Raw genomic sequence first — 13,924 nt, 5'->3', positions numbered from 1 at the left:
TCTGCAGCAAATTACCAACAAGTCCCAAGTTCCAACTTGCTTCCAAAATATTAGGTTGAGTTATACAAAGTGGCCAACATTACAGCTTCTCGGGTCTATGAAAAGTGTCGACTATGTGGTTCAACCTAATCATATCCCAGACTAGCTCACTTGTCCATCCCCAGTGCCACCATCTGGGTGCAAGTGGCCTTGTTCTCTTACACAACGAGTTCAGGCTCCTACTGCATACACAGGCACAGGCCACTGTGAGGGAGAGACAGGTCTGGAGAAGGTGGTATTCTGGTTTCCAGTTCTGTCCTCTGAACTGGAAGGAACAGATTCCTTGGCTGGGTGATGGTGGCACACACTTTTAATACCAGAACTTGAGAGGCAGAGGCAAGTGGATCTCTGTGAGTTCTAGGCCAGTCTGGTTTACAGAGCTCAATCTTGGGATTGTCTCACTCTGATTTAAAGATAGCAAATGTCACTGTGGTAGTTTGAAAGAAAATGGCCCCTAAAAGGAATGGTACTCTTAGGAGTTGTGGCCTTGTTAGAGAAAGTGTGTCACTGTGGGGGCAGGCTTTGAGATCTCATATATGCTCAAGATACCACCCAGAGTCTCAGTCTACTTCCTGCTGCCTGCATATTAACAAGTTATGGCTCCTTTTCCAGCACCATATCTGCCTGCATGACACCATGCTCCCCACCATGATGATAATGGACTAAACCATTATCTCTAAGCTAGGACTTCAATTACATGTTTTCTTTTATAAGAGTTGCCATGGCCATGGTGTCTCTTCACAACAATAGATTTCTGTTGCTAACTGAGACAGTCATGTTATGCCCTGAGGATCAAAATCCATTGTACATTTTCCCTAGCTCTTATATTCTTGTTCTCTCCCTTTTTGCATTGTTTGATGAGGCTTGGAGACAGTGATATAGATGCTCCATCTAGGACTAACCATTCAATAGTCAGTTACTCTTAACACTTTGACCACTTAGCAGTCTCTACAGAAACTGCTTCCCTCTTCAAAAAGAAGCCAGTGTGACTAGCGACAATGGAACAGTAATCTACGGGAAACACGAATGTTTAGAAGGAAATTGGATAGGCATGTGGCATCCACTCAAGAAAACAATAACTGCTTCCCCTTAGGGTTTATTACCTCTTTAACCAAGAACTTTTGCCCTGGATTATAGTACTAGACACCAGTTTTCTCTGTGGAGTAGGCCTTGAATCCAGAAAGCAGTTGGTTACACCTGTAACTATTGTACCAATGTTGTGCAAGTGGACATATTTCATCTAGAATGTTGATGTTTCAGTACTCAGGGTCCATACTTGACTACTGGTTACAAATCCCTCTTAGCAGTTTACATACTGCCTTTTGGCACTAACAAAGTCAGTTACCAGGGAGGACTTAGTCACCTTAGTCCAAGTTTGATTTCTTTCATATTTTAAAATCACCTCCCCCGTGTGTGTGTGTGTGTGTGTGTGTGTGCATGCACATCTGTAGAAGTCAGAGGAGTTACATTCTCCTTCTACCATGTGGGTTCCAGAGATAGACCCCAGGTTGTCAGGCTTAGAAGCAATCGCCTTTACCAACTGAGCCGTCTCACGGTCCCCTAGCTTGATTTCTTCGTGTCTTTCAGCCAAAGCATGTGATGTCTTCAGCAATAGGCCTTGCTATCTAATTCTGGCATGCAGTCGACAGTAGTGGTAATAGCCTTTATGGTTTGTGGCCTCTCTGGCCATTAGCTTATGTCAGTAAGGAACTTAGGCATTGGGGTTTTCCCCCAGCAATCTTGTGGCTCCTGGAAAGTGCCTTCTGCCCACACAGTGTCAAGAGTGCTTTGTTTCAAACCCTTCAAGTTTTCTTAAATGTTCTTGTGAATTGTTCCCAAGATCTATAAGACAGTCAAGAGTTAGCATTACAGGAGAAGAGTGGATGATATATATATATATATATATATATATATGTTATAATATATAATAAAATATAGTATAAGGAATTCTTAGAGAATTAATAAAATATTTTTTAAAGCAGCTAGCATTACATAACGAAACCTTTTTTACAGAGAGTAGGCAGGATCTCTGAGATCTCATTGGCCCATTCCAAGCAAATGCTAATTGGTCTCGGGAGGCTAAGGGGATACTAACGTAAAACATTAGTAAGCACTAAGACAGCATGAAAAATCCCATCCCTTGTGTCAAGTGTGTCCTTGAATGAGCATGTGGGGTATGAGATCATGAATGGGAGACACTATCTCCATCCATGTTCTCCATGACCCATCTGGCTTTCTCATTGTGGAGTGCTGTCTTGGGGTTGGCATGCATCTCTCCACTCCTCACAGACTTTGCAGGAATCACTTTTACTATGTGGCCTGGCCCAGGGCCAAGGGGAATAAAACTGGGCTCTGCTGGAATTGATTCCCGGGGACTGAAAGGCTCTGGCTGTCACTATGGCTGCCACCTCTCCTGAAAAGGTTGCAAGCAGGGTGAGGTATCTGCCCCTAGTACAGTTTCCTGCTGAGAGGAAGGTGCACAGCTCTCTGCTGGGGAGGGAGCTCACCGCCCACCCCTGGGACAAGCCCGACCTTTCTCACTCTGTCATATATTCCTTCCACTCATTTGGCCAACGGTTGCTGAGACCCTAGAGGCTCATCTGCAGGGTATTTGGCTTTCTATTAAACTTCCTGAAGGACTCTGAAACACAAGTCTCGCTACATTTGAATGACCTGGACAGACCCCTTTCCTGCTTTTCCTCCTTGTCATCTCCCCGCAATGATCTAGTGCCTTGCTGTGGTGGTTTGAATAGGTATGACCCCCATTGGACTCATGTGCTTGAGTGCTTGACCCATAGGGAGTGGCACTTTTAGGAGGTGAGGCTTTGCTGGAGTAGGTGTGGCTTTGTGGGAAGAAGTGTGTCACTGTGGAGGCGGGCTTTGAGGTCTCATATGCTCAAGCTATGCCCATTTGACAGTCTCGTCTTCAGCTGCCTGCAGATCAAGATGCAGGACTCTCAGCTCCTTCTCCAGCACCTGTCTGCCTTCATGCTGCCATGTTTCTGGTCATGAGGATAATGGACTAAACCTCTGAGCTATAAGCCAGCCCCAGTGGAATGTTTTCCTTTTTAAAAGTTGCTGTGGTCATGGTGTCTCTTCACAGCAATAGAAACGCTAACTAAGACACTTACTAACCCAATTGCACAGAGATCTAAGCTGTTCAGATATGCCAGGAGTCTCCTTCCTTATAGAGAATATTGGCCCATGACAAGGCTCAGCAGATTCACTGAAGCTTCATGTCAGAGGGCCTAAGATCCTTGCTGACTCAGCTGACTTTTCAGTTCTCCCGTGAACTCAACTGTACAAGTCCAATTAATGGGGCATCAAACACTACTTCTCCTGTAGCCTGTTTCCTTAGTCATACTTGTCCCTCCTGATACTCAAAGGGACTTCGGCAGGTGGTAACCAGATGGAACAGTCCATTGGCGTTTGTGCAAGACTCTTTCGTATCTTATGTAGAAATCTTTTCCAGGCCAGTGAGATGGCTCAGTGGGTAAAAGTTGCCGGTACTCAAGCCCAAGGATGGGTTCGATTTCCAGAACCCATTTAATAGTAGGAGAGAGCTGACTCCCACAAGTTGGCCTCTGATTTCTACGGGTGCTGTGGCGTATGTGAACCCGGACACACAGGCAAACAGGTGCACAGTTGCAGGGAATCCGAAGCCCTCCTCTGGCCTCCAAAGGCAGTAGGAATAAAAGTAGCGCACAGGCATATAGTCGGGCAAAACATACAAATAAAAAAATCAAGACATGGAAGCTGGTGTCTCCATCTCACCCCACCCAACCCGTCTTTTGCCTCCTAATTCAGAAGCTAGTTTGTAGACTAGCATCCACACGTCTTACTGAGCAGGCAGCCCAGCGTCAGTTGCAAGTCTTTGCAAGAGCAAGGGCTGTAAACCAATGACACATCCTGGTTCTTATCTCATCTCATCCCATACATGTTACTTTCTGTGCTATAATACATACTTCATATTCATCCACTGCTTAGGGGAATCCTTGTACGCATGTGATGGACCCTATTCATCAAGAAGGTGCGACACTCCTCCCTACTTAGAGGAAAATGGCTGCTCTGGGATTCTTCCAGCAAACATTCCTCTTTCAGGCACAGAAACCCCAGTTGCATGCTTTTTACCCAACAGTAGAGACAAGGCAAGTTGTTCTTTCAAACTCAGCTTCGGATGTGTCATGCTCTGGTTGAGGACGAATATGGCATTAATGTTCCCCGAGGACACAAAAAAAATAGGGCATGAAGGACAGACCAAAGAAAATATTCTACCAGAGTTTAGTCTGATGAACCAACAAGTTTAACTGGGGTAACTTATGGGTGATTATATTCTTCAAAAAAAATCTTTGTGGACAATAATTACTAACTACTTATACATCCCTGGAGAGAGATGGAGCTTCATGTGCCTCATAAGCTCCTGTGAGTTGAAAGCTCTTGCAAGTACTTCTACAAACCACATGCACCACTGGGTTGATGCCTAGTATGCTATCCCATGAGCACCTGGTGCATGCCTTCTGCACTGCTAGTGTGTTGTCCTGCAAACCCTTAGTGCATGCCTTCTGCACTGTTAGTGTGCTGTCCTGTGACCCCTGGTGCATGCCTTCTGCATTGCAAGCATGCTGTCCTGTGAGCCCTGGTTCATGCCTTCTGCATTGCTAGCATGCTGTTCTGTAGGTCCTGGTGCATGCCTTCTGCACCGCTAGTGTGCTATCCTGTGAGCCCTGGTGCATGCCTTCTGCACTGCTAGCGTGCTATCCTGTGGGCTCTGGTGCATGCCTTCTGCGCTGCTAGTATGCTGTCCTGTGAGCCCTGGTGCATGCCTTCTGTACTGTTAGCTTGCTGTCCTGTGAGCCCTGCTGCATGCTTTCTGCATTGCAAGCGTGCTAGTGTGATGCCTCAAGAGCTCCACTTCTCTCTGTGAGGGAGATCCTGTGCCAGTCATGTGAGTGTCTCACGATGCTAAACACAGCTTTCTGATTTAAGGTGCAGCAGCCATGTTATTCACGCCTAGAAGAGAGAGGTCTGCAATATTTTGCCCTAGACACGTGCTATTTGGAGTCCTTCAGACTGAAATGAAAGGGGACAGCTGAGCAACTCAAAGCTGTATGAAATATAAAGATCTCTTACAAATACTTGAGAAGATATAAAGACAATCACTAAGCCTGGGAAGGGCTGTGAATGTCTGTGATTTCAGCACTTGGGAGGCAGAGGCAGAACGCAAGGCCCACCTGAACCACCTTCTGAGATCTTGTCCCAGAACAAGTCAGTCCTCCACATACATGTGCCTCAGGCAACAGTAAGTAAAACCTTTGTTATTTTGGTGTGTAATTGTTCTTTTTATTTTATAGGATCCAAAAGATGAACAGAACAACCATAAATATGGAAATTATACAACATACAAAGATACGATTGGGAACATCAATAACTAGAGACAAGGATGGAGCTCTACAACCATACAACTTTTGTATACAGCTTTTGTGACTGGAGTTAATTTAGTATCAATTCAAAACAGACTGATGCGCATTTAGATGTGAGCCCAACTTCCATGTTAGCCACACGCATGCCAACAACTTGTAGAATATACACATGAGGAGATAGGAGAGTAAAAATATGTCATTAAAACATCAATTAAGTAAAAAAAAAAATCAGAACAAGATTTCCCTAAAATCCAAGGAAGCTGCAAAGGAGATGCAAGACAAACAGCTACAAAGAAAACAAAGAAAAGGGCAGAAGAATCCTCCTTCTCGTTATCACCTTAAACGTAAATGCATCAAACTTCTCAAAGCAAAGGCACACGTTGGGAAAACGGCTTTCAAACACATGACCTAACTATGTACTTTTATTGTTGCTTTTACCCTTGGTTACCCTCCAGAAGGTGACAGTAAGAACCGAGTGCTGAAGGCACCGCACATGTGAGTCATAGAACATAGAGAAATTAAGCTAGTATTGACCTGAAATCCTCATTCTTAGTGACTAGTTTTTATAATACTTGAAAGTATTCTGCTTGCTACTGGAGGAGAAAAGTAATTGTTAATCTAATCCAGCTGTGAACCCTGGAAACTGCAGTAATTACTTCCTTGGCAATATATGACCAATAGTGTATTAGTGGCTTGAATGGCGTGTGAGTAACCAACCACTATTTGATTGACGTTTTGGTTCATTCCACAAGTTGGAACCCATACTTTGAACACTTATCAGGTCAAGAAACTGTGGATAAAAAGGTCATAGGTCACAGAAGACAACCTATTAGTACTTTGCTAATGGGGCATAGTATTAAACCAACTCCTAATGACTTCTCCTTATACGTATATATTAGTGCATCTCTCAAACCTTATCATAGAAGCTTCTTTTTGCAGCAGATAGTGACTGACACAGAGACCCACAAGTACTCAGTGTGCAAAGAATAAAAGACTGTGTAGTGCTCAGTCCTAAATGGGACATCTATAGCACACTGCTTCTCCCAGGGCATAAGAGCACTGTAGCAGAAGGGCAGAAAGATCCTAAGAACCAGAGGTGGTGCAATTATGTTTGGAGCACACCGCCTCCTTGTGATCCTTAGATGTAGACATCATAGGGTCAGTTGAACATACAAACTCACAGTGGTTGTGACAGCATGCTTAAGACCTGTGTAAGCTAAAGCCAGACAAAGTCCCAACATGGGTCTTGTAGGTGGTCATGAAATCCAACCCCTAGCTGAGGAGCTATTGGAAATTGATAAATGCCAGGAGAGGTGGGGGGGGCACATTCTTTAAGGGTATGGCCTTGGGTAGATCTAGCACACTCCAGGGATGGTCACATACCCAAGAGAATATAGGTAACATTAATGAGTTAAAAACAAACAAACAGAAAACATTAAGGACACAAAGTTGAGTAGGTATGGGTTGGGGGATGACTCTGATCAAAAACACAATGTATGAAATTCTTGAGGAATTTCAAACAAAATACATAAAAAATCTCAAAGAATTTCAGTAAAAGCAATATAAAGAAAAAGAAAATAAAGAAAGCCATATAAAAGAGAACTCAGGGGTGAAAAAACACATTCTCTCCTCAACCGCTGCCACGATGCATTTTGCAAAACCAACACCCACTCCTGACAGACACTGAGCAGGCTAGGAATAGAAAGAAACTGTTGACATCATAAGGCTATGGTTGACATGATTTTCCCTGTAAAAGACAAAAAAGAGACTTTTACCTCTACAATTTCTATTTAAGATGGCATCATGACTCTTAGAAAAAGTCATCAGCGGGGCGGTGGTGGCGCACGCCTTTAATCCCAGCACTCGGGAGGCAGAGGCAGGCGGATCTCTGTGAGTTCGAGACCAGCCTGGTCTACAAGAGCTAGCTCCAGGACAGGCTCCAAAGCTACAGAGAAACCCTGTCTCGAAAAACCAAAAAAAAGAAAAGAAAAGAAAAAGCCATCAGCCCATATAAAGAAATGCAAAGCATCCTGATTAGATGGGAGGAAGTAAAATTGCCTCTGTTTGTAGATCTGCTTTCACATTTACAGAGGACAGAAGAGAGCCACAGAACAAACCAGTAAAGATGTGGGAACCAAGAAATGACAGCAACACAGTGGGGCAGGAAGTGAGCACATTTTGCGTTTGTATGTACTGGCAGTGAACTGTCTAAAAAGTATGAAAGGAATTCATAATAACATCAAAAATTGTGTAATAGAAGGGAGAACAGGACCACCCATGGGAGAGGAACTCCCAGTGGTGAGACAAGGTTCTAGGAGCTGGGGGAGGAACAGGAGAGGATCAGGACAGAGTCCAGCACCCAGGCCAGTCCACCCTGACGTCTTACTCCACATACTCTACCTTTGTCTAACACGCAGTTTACCAGGCTCGTTTGCTCCTGTTATGCTATAGACCTTATGTTGCCCCTCTGCCCTCTTTTTAGTCTCTATTTTCCTTCCCTTTTCCATAGCCTGGCTAGTTAGCAGGACCTCAGCCTCTGGGTCTCCTGAGAGCCAGGACTGTTTCGTGTGATATGATGGCATCTGTTTGCCTCCTTTTCAGCTCATCTTTGGTCTAAACTCCATCTTCTCCCATTTTTGTTTATCCGTAAGTACCTGCTTCTGTTTATGTTCTTCTTCAGTTCCTGCCACCTCACTGCATTTTATCTCCCCCTTTCTTTTCATTTACTTTCCACTTATGCCCACAAAAATTATGTATTAATACACAAAGTATCATCAATGTCCCTTTCCTCACAATGGTGATTAATAATTAACTTTAGGTATGACTGACATTACTCTATTTTCACGAATTTAATAACACTGAATAGTGGCTAGTAACACTTGTAGCAGACAGCATTTCACTCGCAGAGGAGAACAGGGACACAGCCTGTTGCCCTGAAAGCCAGTATACTAGAGGAAGCAATATCTCATTTTTACTATAACTTGGCCCCTCATAACCATTGCACACACTTCTATCAAGAGCAGGAAGACAAAAAAACAAATGGATGCCCCCAAACTAACAAACTTGACTCCCAAAACACAAGCCATGTGAAAAACAAAGACAACTTGTTTCTATAAAAAACTACCAGTGCCACAGCATGGGTCACCAAGGAGAGCGGCTTTGATTTCACATGAAGAATTCAAAGGAAGAAGCATAAATATATTAAAAGAAATAAAAAAACAAATGAAAGAATTCTTGGGTAAACTCCAAGAGAATTCCAACAGCTAAATGAAATAAAAAAAGGCAATGCAGTATATGAACGTGAAATTGTATAAAGAGATGGAAATACAGATAGAAATAGAAAACCAAACTGAAATGATGGTAGGAATGAAAAAAAGTCAGTAAATCAAATTAAAGCCTCTGTGGAAGGCCTTATGAAAGGATCATGGGAGTGCTAAGGGTCGAATACAAGGTAGAAGAATTGGGACATTCAGTAAAGGACAGTGATAAATAAAAACAAACAAACATCTGAATGTAACATGCAAGACCTTAGTGACCATGAAAAGATTAGGACTATGACTGATAGGAATAAAGAGAATTGCATGCCAAAGGCGCAGAAAATATATTCAGTGCAAGCATAGCAGAAATTTCCTCAAATCCAGGGAAAGAAGAAAAGAGGCATGTAGAACACCAAATAGGAAGGACTAGAAAGAAACTCCCCATGTTATAGTTACAATTCTAAGTTTGGAGAACAAAGAAAAGGCATTGAGAGCTGTAAGAACAGAATGACAGATCACACACAAAGGCAGGGCCCTAAGAATGACAGCTGATTTCCCAATAGAAACTTTAAAGAACAAAAGGGCAGGGAATGGTGTGTTTTCAAGTTCTGAGGAGCATGGCTAGCAGCCCTAACTACTGCTCACATCAAAGCCATTTGCCATAACTGATGGAGGAAGAAAAACATTCCATGATGAAAGCAGGCTAAAGGAATTTATGACCACCAAGTCAGCTCTACAGAATATAGTAAAAGAAATTCTTCAGACTGAAAAGAATGATAAACACATCCAAGAGGCTACAGAGTTAAAAAAAAAAAAAGTAGACCATTAGTTAAAACGATTGAGGGTCAGGAAAACACCAAATATTGTAAAATTTATATACAATATTCTGTCTGTGTGTATGCCTGCAAACCAGAAGAGGGCACCAGACCTCATTACAGATGTTTGTGAGCCACCATGTGGTTGCTGGGAATGGAACCCAGGACCTTTGGAAGAGCAGGCAATGCTCTTAACCTCTGAACCATCTCTCCAGCCCCTGTAAAATTTACAAAATGACAGAAATCAACACAAACTTTTCAAGAATAACTCTGAATATTTATTGGTTGCTCGATGGTATAGACACAGGCTAGTAGACTGAATTTAAAAATAGGATCCATCTACTTGTCGCCTCCCCAAAATACCTTAAAGTCAAAGGTAGGCACTATCCTAGGGTGAAAGGATCGTAAAAGGTATTCTAAGAAAATGGAACTAGCAAATAAATGTCAACTTTATAATCTCATAAAATATATCAGACAAAAGTAATCAGGAGAGAGGAAGAAGGTCATTTCATACATGATTAATTCAACAAGAGGAAATTATAACTCCAAATATCAATGTATTAGATACTGCCATGCCCAGTTTCATAAAACACACACTACAAGATGGAAAGCCACAGATTAACCTCAACAAAGCAATAGTAGAGACTTCAGTACTCCATATTCACTAGTGGAAAGGTCATCCAGATAAAAATTAAACAGAGAAACACTGTAATTAAATGACATCAGAGTTCAAATGGACTTAATAGACATCGAGAGAACATTCTATCCAAACCACAACAGAATATACAGCTTTGTGAGAAGTCTGTAGGATGTTCTCCAAAATACATAAGACTTAAATCAAATCTCAGAAAATACACAAAATTCAAATAACTTCATATGTTCTACTTGATCACAACTAAATAATCAAGAGCACGAGAAACTACAGAAAATTCACAAAATCATGAAGATTAAACAAGATACTTGCTGAATAATGAATTGTTCCTTGAATAAATCAAGAAGCAAAAATACTTCTAGAATGGAAGGAAAATAAAGACAACATATCAAAGCAACAAACTACAATGAAAGCTGTCTTAGGCAACATGTTCATAGCTGTACCAAGATATTTAAAAAACAAAACAAAACATGGAGATGTCTCAAATAAATGCACTTGGAAAAACAAGAAGTCAATCCCAAAAGGAGTAGATATAAAAATAATTAAGATTAGGGCAGAAATTAATTAAATAGAAATGTATAAAATAATACAAAAAAATCAATGAAATAAAGAATTGGTTTGTTGAAAAGACAAACAAAATTGACACCCAACGAAATTAACCAAAAGAAATAGAAAACACATATTAATAAAATTATAAATGAGAGGGGAGACATTACAGTAGGTAACAATGAAATTCAGTAATCCATAGGGACATGTGTGAAAAGCTTACATTACACTAACTTGGAAAATCTTTTAAAAAATGGATGAATATCTAGATACACATGATTTACCAAAGTTAAACTGAGATAAATACTTTAAACTTACCTAAATCAAGCAATTAAACTGAAATAGTAATAAAATAATTCCCCAGGTGGATTCATCAAAGAATTTTATTAGACTTCTAAATAAAGATGACCATCAATCTTTCTCTAATTCTTTCATAAATAGAAAAGGAAGCAACACTTGCAAATTCTTTTTACAAAGGCAGTAGTATTACCTTGGTATCAAGACCAGATAGAAACATAAAAACAGCAGCAAAATAAAACTATAGGCCAATCTCAAATGGAATTCATGAGCTTGTAAAAAAGATCATTGGCCATAATCAAGTTGGCTTCTTTCCAGAGATTCAGGGATGGTTCAACATATAAAAATCAATACACAAGCCGGGCGGTGGTGGCACACGCCTTTAATCCCAGCACTCGGGAGGCAGAGGCAGGAGGATCTCTGTGAGTTCGAGGCCAGCCTGGTCTACAAGAGCTAGTTCCAGGACAGGCTCTAAAAAAAAGCTTCAGAGAAACCCTGTCTCGAAAAACCAAAAAAAAAAAAAAAAAAAAAAAATCAATACACATAAAATATCACATAGGTGGATTCGATGACAGAAATCACATGATCATCTCAATAATTCAGAAAAAGCCAATCCAACATCCCTTTATGATAAAAGCCATGGAGAGGCTAAAAATGAAGGGAATATTTCTCAACACAATGAAGGCTACATACAGTAAATCTGTAGGTAACATCAAGCTAAGTGGGGGTAAAACCTCAAATCATGAGTAAGATGATGATCAAGAAAAGGTATCCACTCTTTCCACCCTTATTCAATGTAGTTCTTGAACTCCTAGCTACAATAAGACAAAAAAGGGAAATAAAAGGGATACAAATAGGAACAGAAGAAATTAAAGCACCATTTTTTATTGTTGATGTTTTACAGATGGTGTGAAGCTACACATAAAAGACCCTAAAAGTCCTCACGAATCTCTAAGTACTGAGTGACATTTTTAGAAAATTGGAAGGGTACAAAATCAACATACAAAAAAATGACTAATCTTTCCATACAACGAAGCTAAGAACACTGAGGAAGAATACGGGAGAGCCATCTCAATCACAATAACCTCAACCAAAGCAATGAACAAGTAAACAAACTCTTAGACCAAACTTACCTATGGACGTGAAAGCATATACAATGAAAGCTTTAAAACCACTGAAGAAGGAAACTGAGGAAGACACTAGAAGATTAAAAGACCTCTCATGTTCAATATTATGAAAATGGCTCTCTTACCAAAAGCTATGCGCAAATTCAAATCAATCCCTAACAAAACTGCAACACTATTCTTCACAGAAATGGGAAAGAAAACCTTAGAACTCATATGGAAGCAGGAAGATCCTAGATGGTCAAATAATATTGACCAAAAAAAAATAATGCAGGAGGTATTACCATACTTGGATTCAAATTATACTAAGAGCCAGCATGTGAAAACATCATGGTACTGGTACAAAGTCAACAGAACAGACCAATGGACTAGAACCTGGGTATATACCAACATGATTTGTTTTTATAAAGAATCAAAAAAAAAAAAAAACCCACTGGAGAAAAGATAACTTCTTCACCAATGGTGCCAAATAAGTTATGTCTATGGCTGCGGTAGCAACTACTCTGTTTTGGAGGTTTCCAACTCCATCCTGATAGGATTAGAAGCCTACTTCAGAGCAGGGATTCATGTAAAAAGTCTGTTGCCACAGAGGCCATACTGTCATAAGTAACTTCCCTTATGGTTACTTGAAAGAAAATGGCCCCCAAAGAGAGTGGCACTAATAGGAGTTGTGGCTTTGTTGGAGGAAGCAAATCACTGTGAAGGTAGGCTTTGAGGTCATGTATGCTCAAGCCATGCTCAGTGTCTCAGTTCACTTCCTGTTTCTTGGGCAAGATGTAGAACCCTCAACTCCTTCTTCAGCACCATGTCTGCCTGCACTTTGCCATGTCTCACCATGGCAATAATGGACTGAACCTCTGAACTGTAAGCTACCCAGTTAAATGTTTTCCTTTATAAGAGTTGCCATGGTTATGGTGTTGCTTCACAGCAAAAGAAACCCTAACTAAGACAGTACTGCTGCCATTTTGTTAAATGGAAATGGTGTGCCAAATGAATTGCCCTCTAAATAATCGTGAGAAGCCTCTGTTTGCTGTGGTTAGTGGTAACTGTAGGTTCATAACTGAGCAAAGTGATGAGAAGAAGTGACTTCTGAGTGCTCAGCTGGGAGACATCTGTAGCATTGTCTCCATGGTCAGAGACTATCAAGGAAGGAATGAAAAGAATGTAAGAGCTGGAGGAAGGGGAAGAACCACCTAGAATATGGACGTCTATGTGTGACAGTGGTTACACTCCTTTAAAAGAGATCTATTTATATTTTTTATGCATATGAGTGTTTGCCTATGTGCATATATGTGTAATACGTGGTGCCCCTGGAGGCTAGAGGAGTTCTAGTATCAGATACTAGAACTAGAATTACAGCTTACTCTGAGTTGCCATGCTAAGTCCTGTTTACAAGAGCAGCAAAGTGCTCTTAATTATACTGGGCCATCCCTCCGGCCTTGGTGTTGCACTCTTGAACTCAGTTGTGACTGCATGCACAAGGCATGCTTACAATCAGACCTGTCAACATCCTGTCATGGATGTTGGGTCCTACCCCTCCCTGAGGATTTGTACACAGTTAGTGGCTGGTTGGGTAAGGTGAATTATGTTTTTTGGTGATGTAGTTACTGGTAAAGTATGCATGTTCTTGTGAACAAACTCTCACCCAAGATCCAATAAATAATCCTAATGAAACTCATTGAGTTATATTTGAAATATTTGAAAGACGACAAAACCAAAAACATGACAAGAGTTATCAGTCTATAGTTGACAAGAATGAGAGCGTTAGAAGGGG

The sequence above is a fragment of the Arvicola amphibius genome, chromosome 15 (assembly GCF_903992535.2).
Source record: "Arvicola amphibius chromosome 15, mArvAmp1.2, whole genome shotgun sequence".
Taxonomy (NCBI): Eukaryota; Metazoa; Chordata; class Mammalia; order Rodentia; family Cricetidae; genus Arvicola; species Arvicola amphibius.
Note: the sequence above shows the minus strand (reverse complement) of the source record.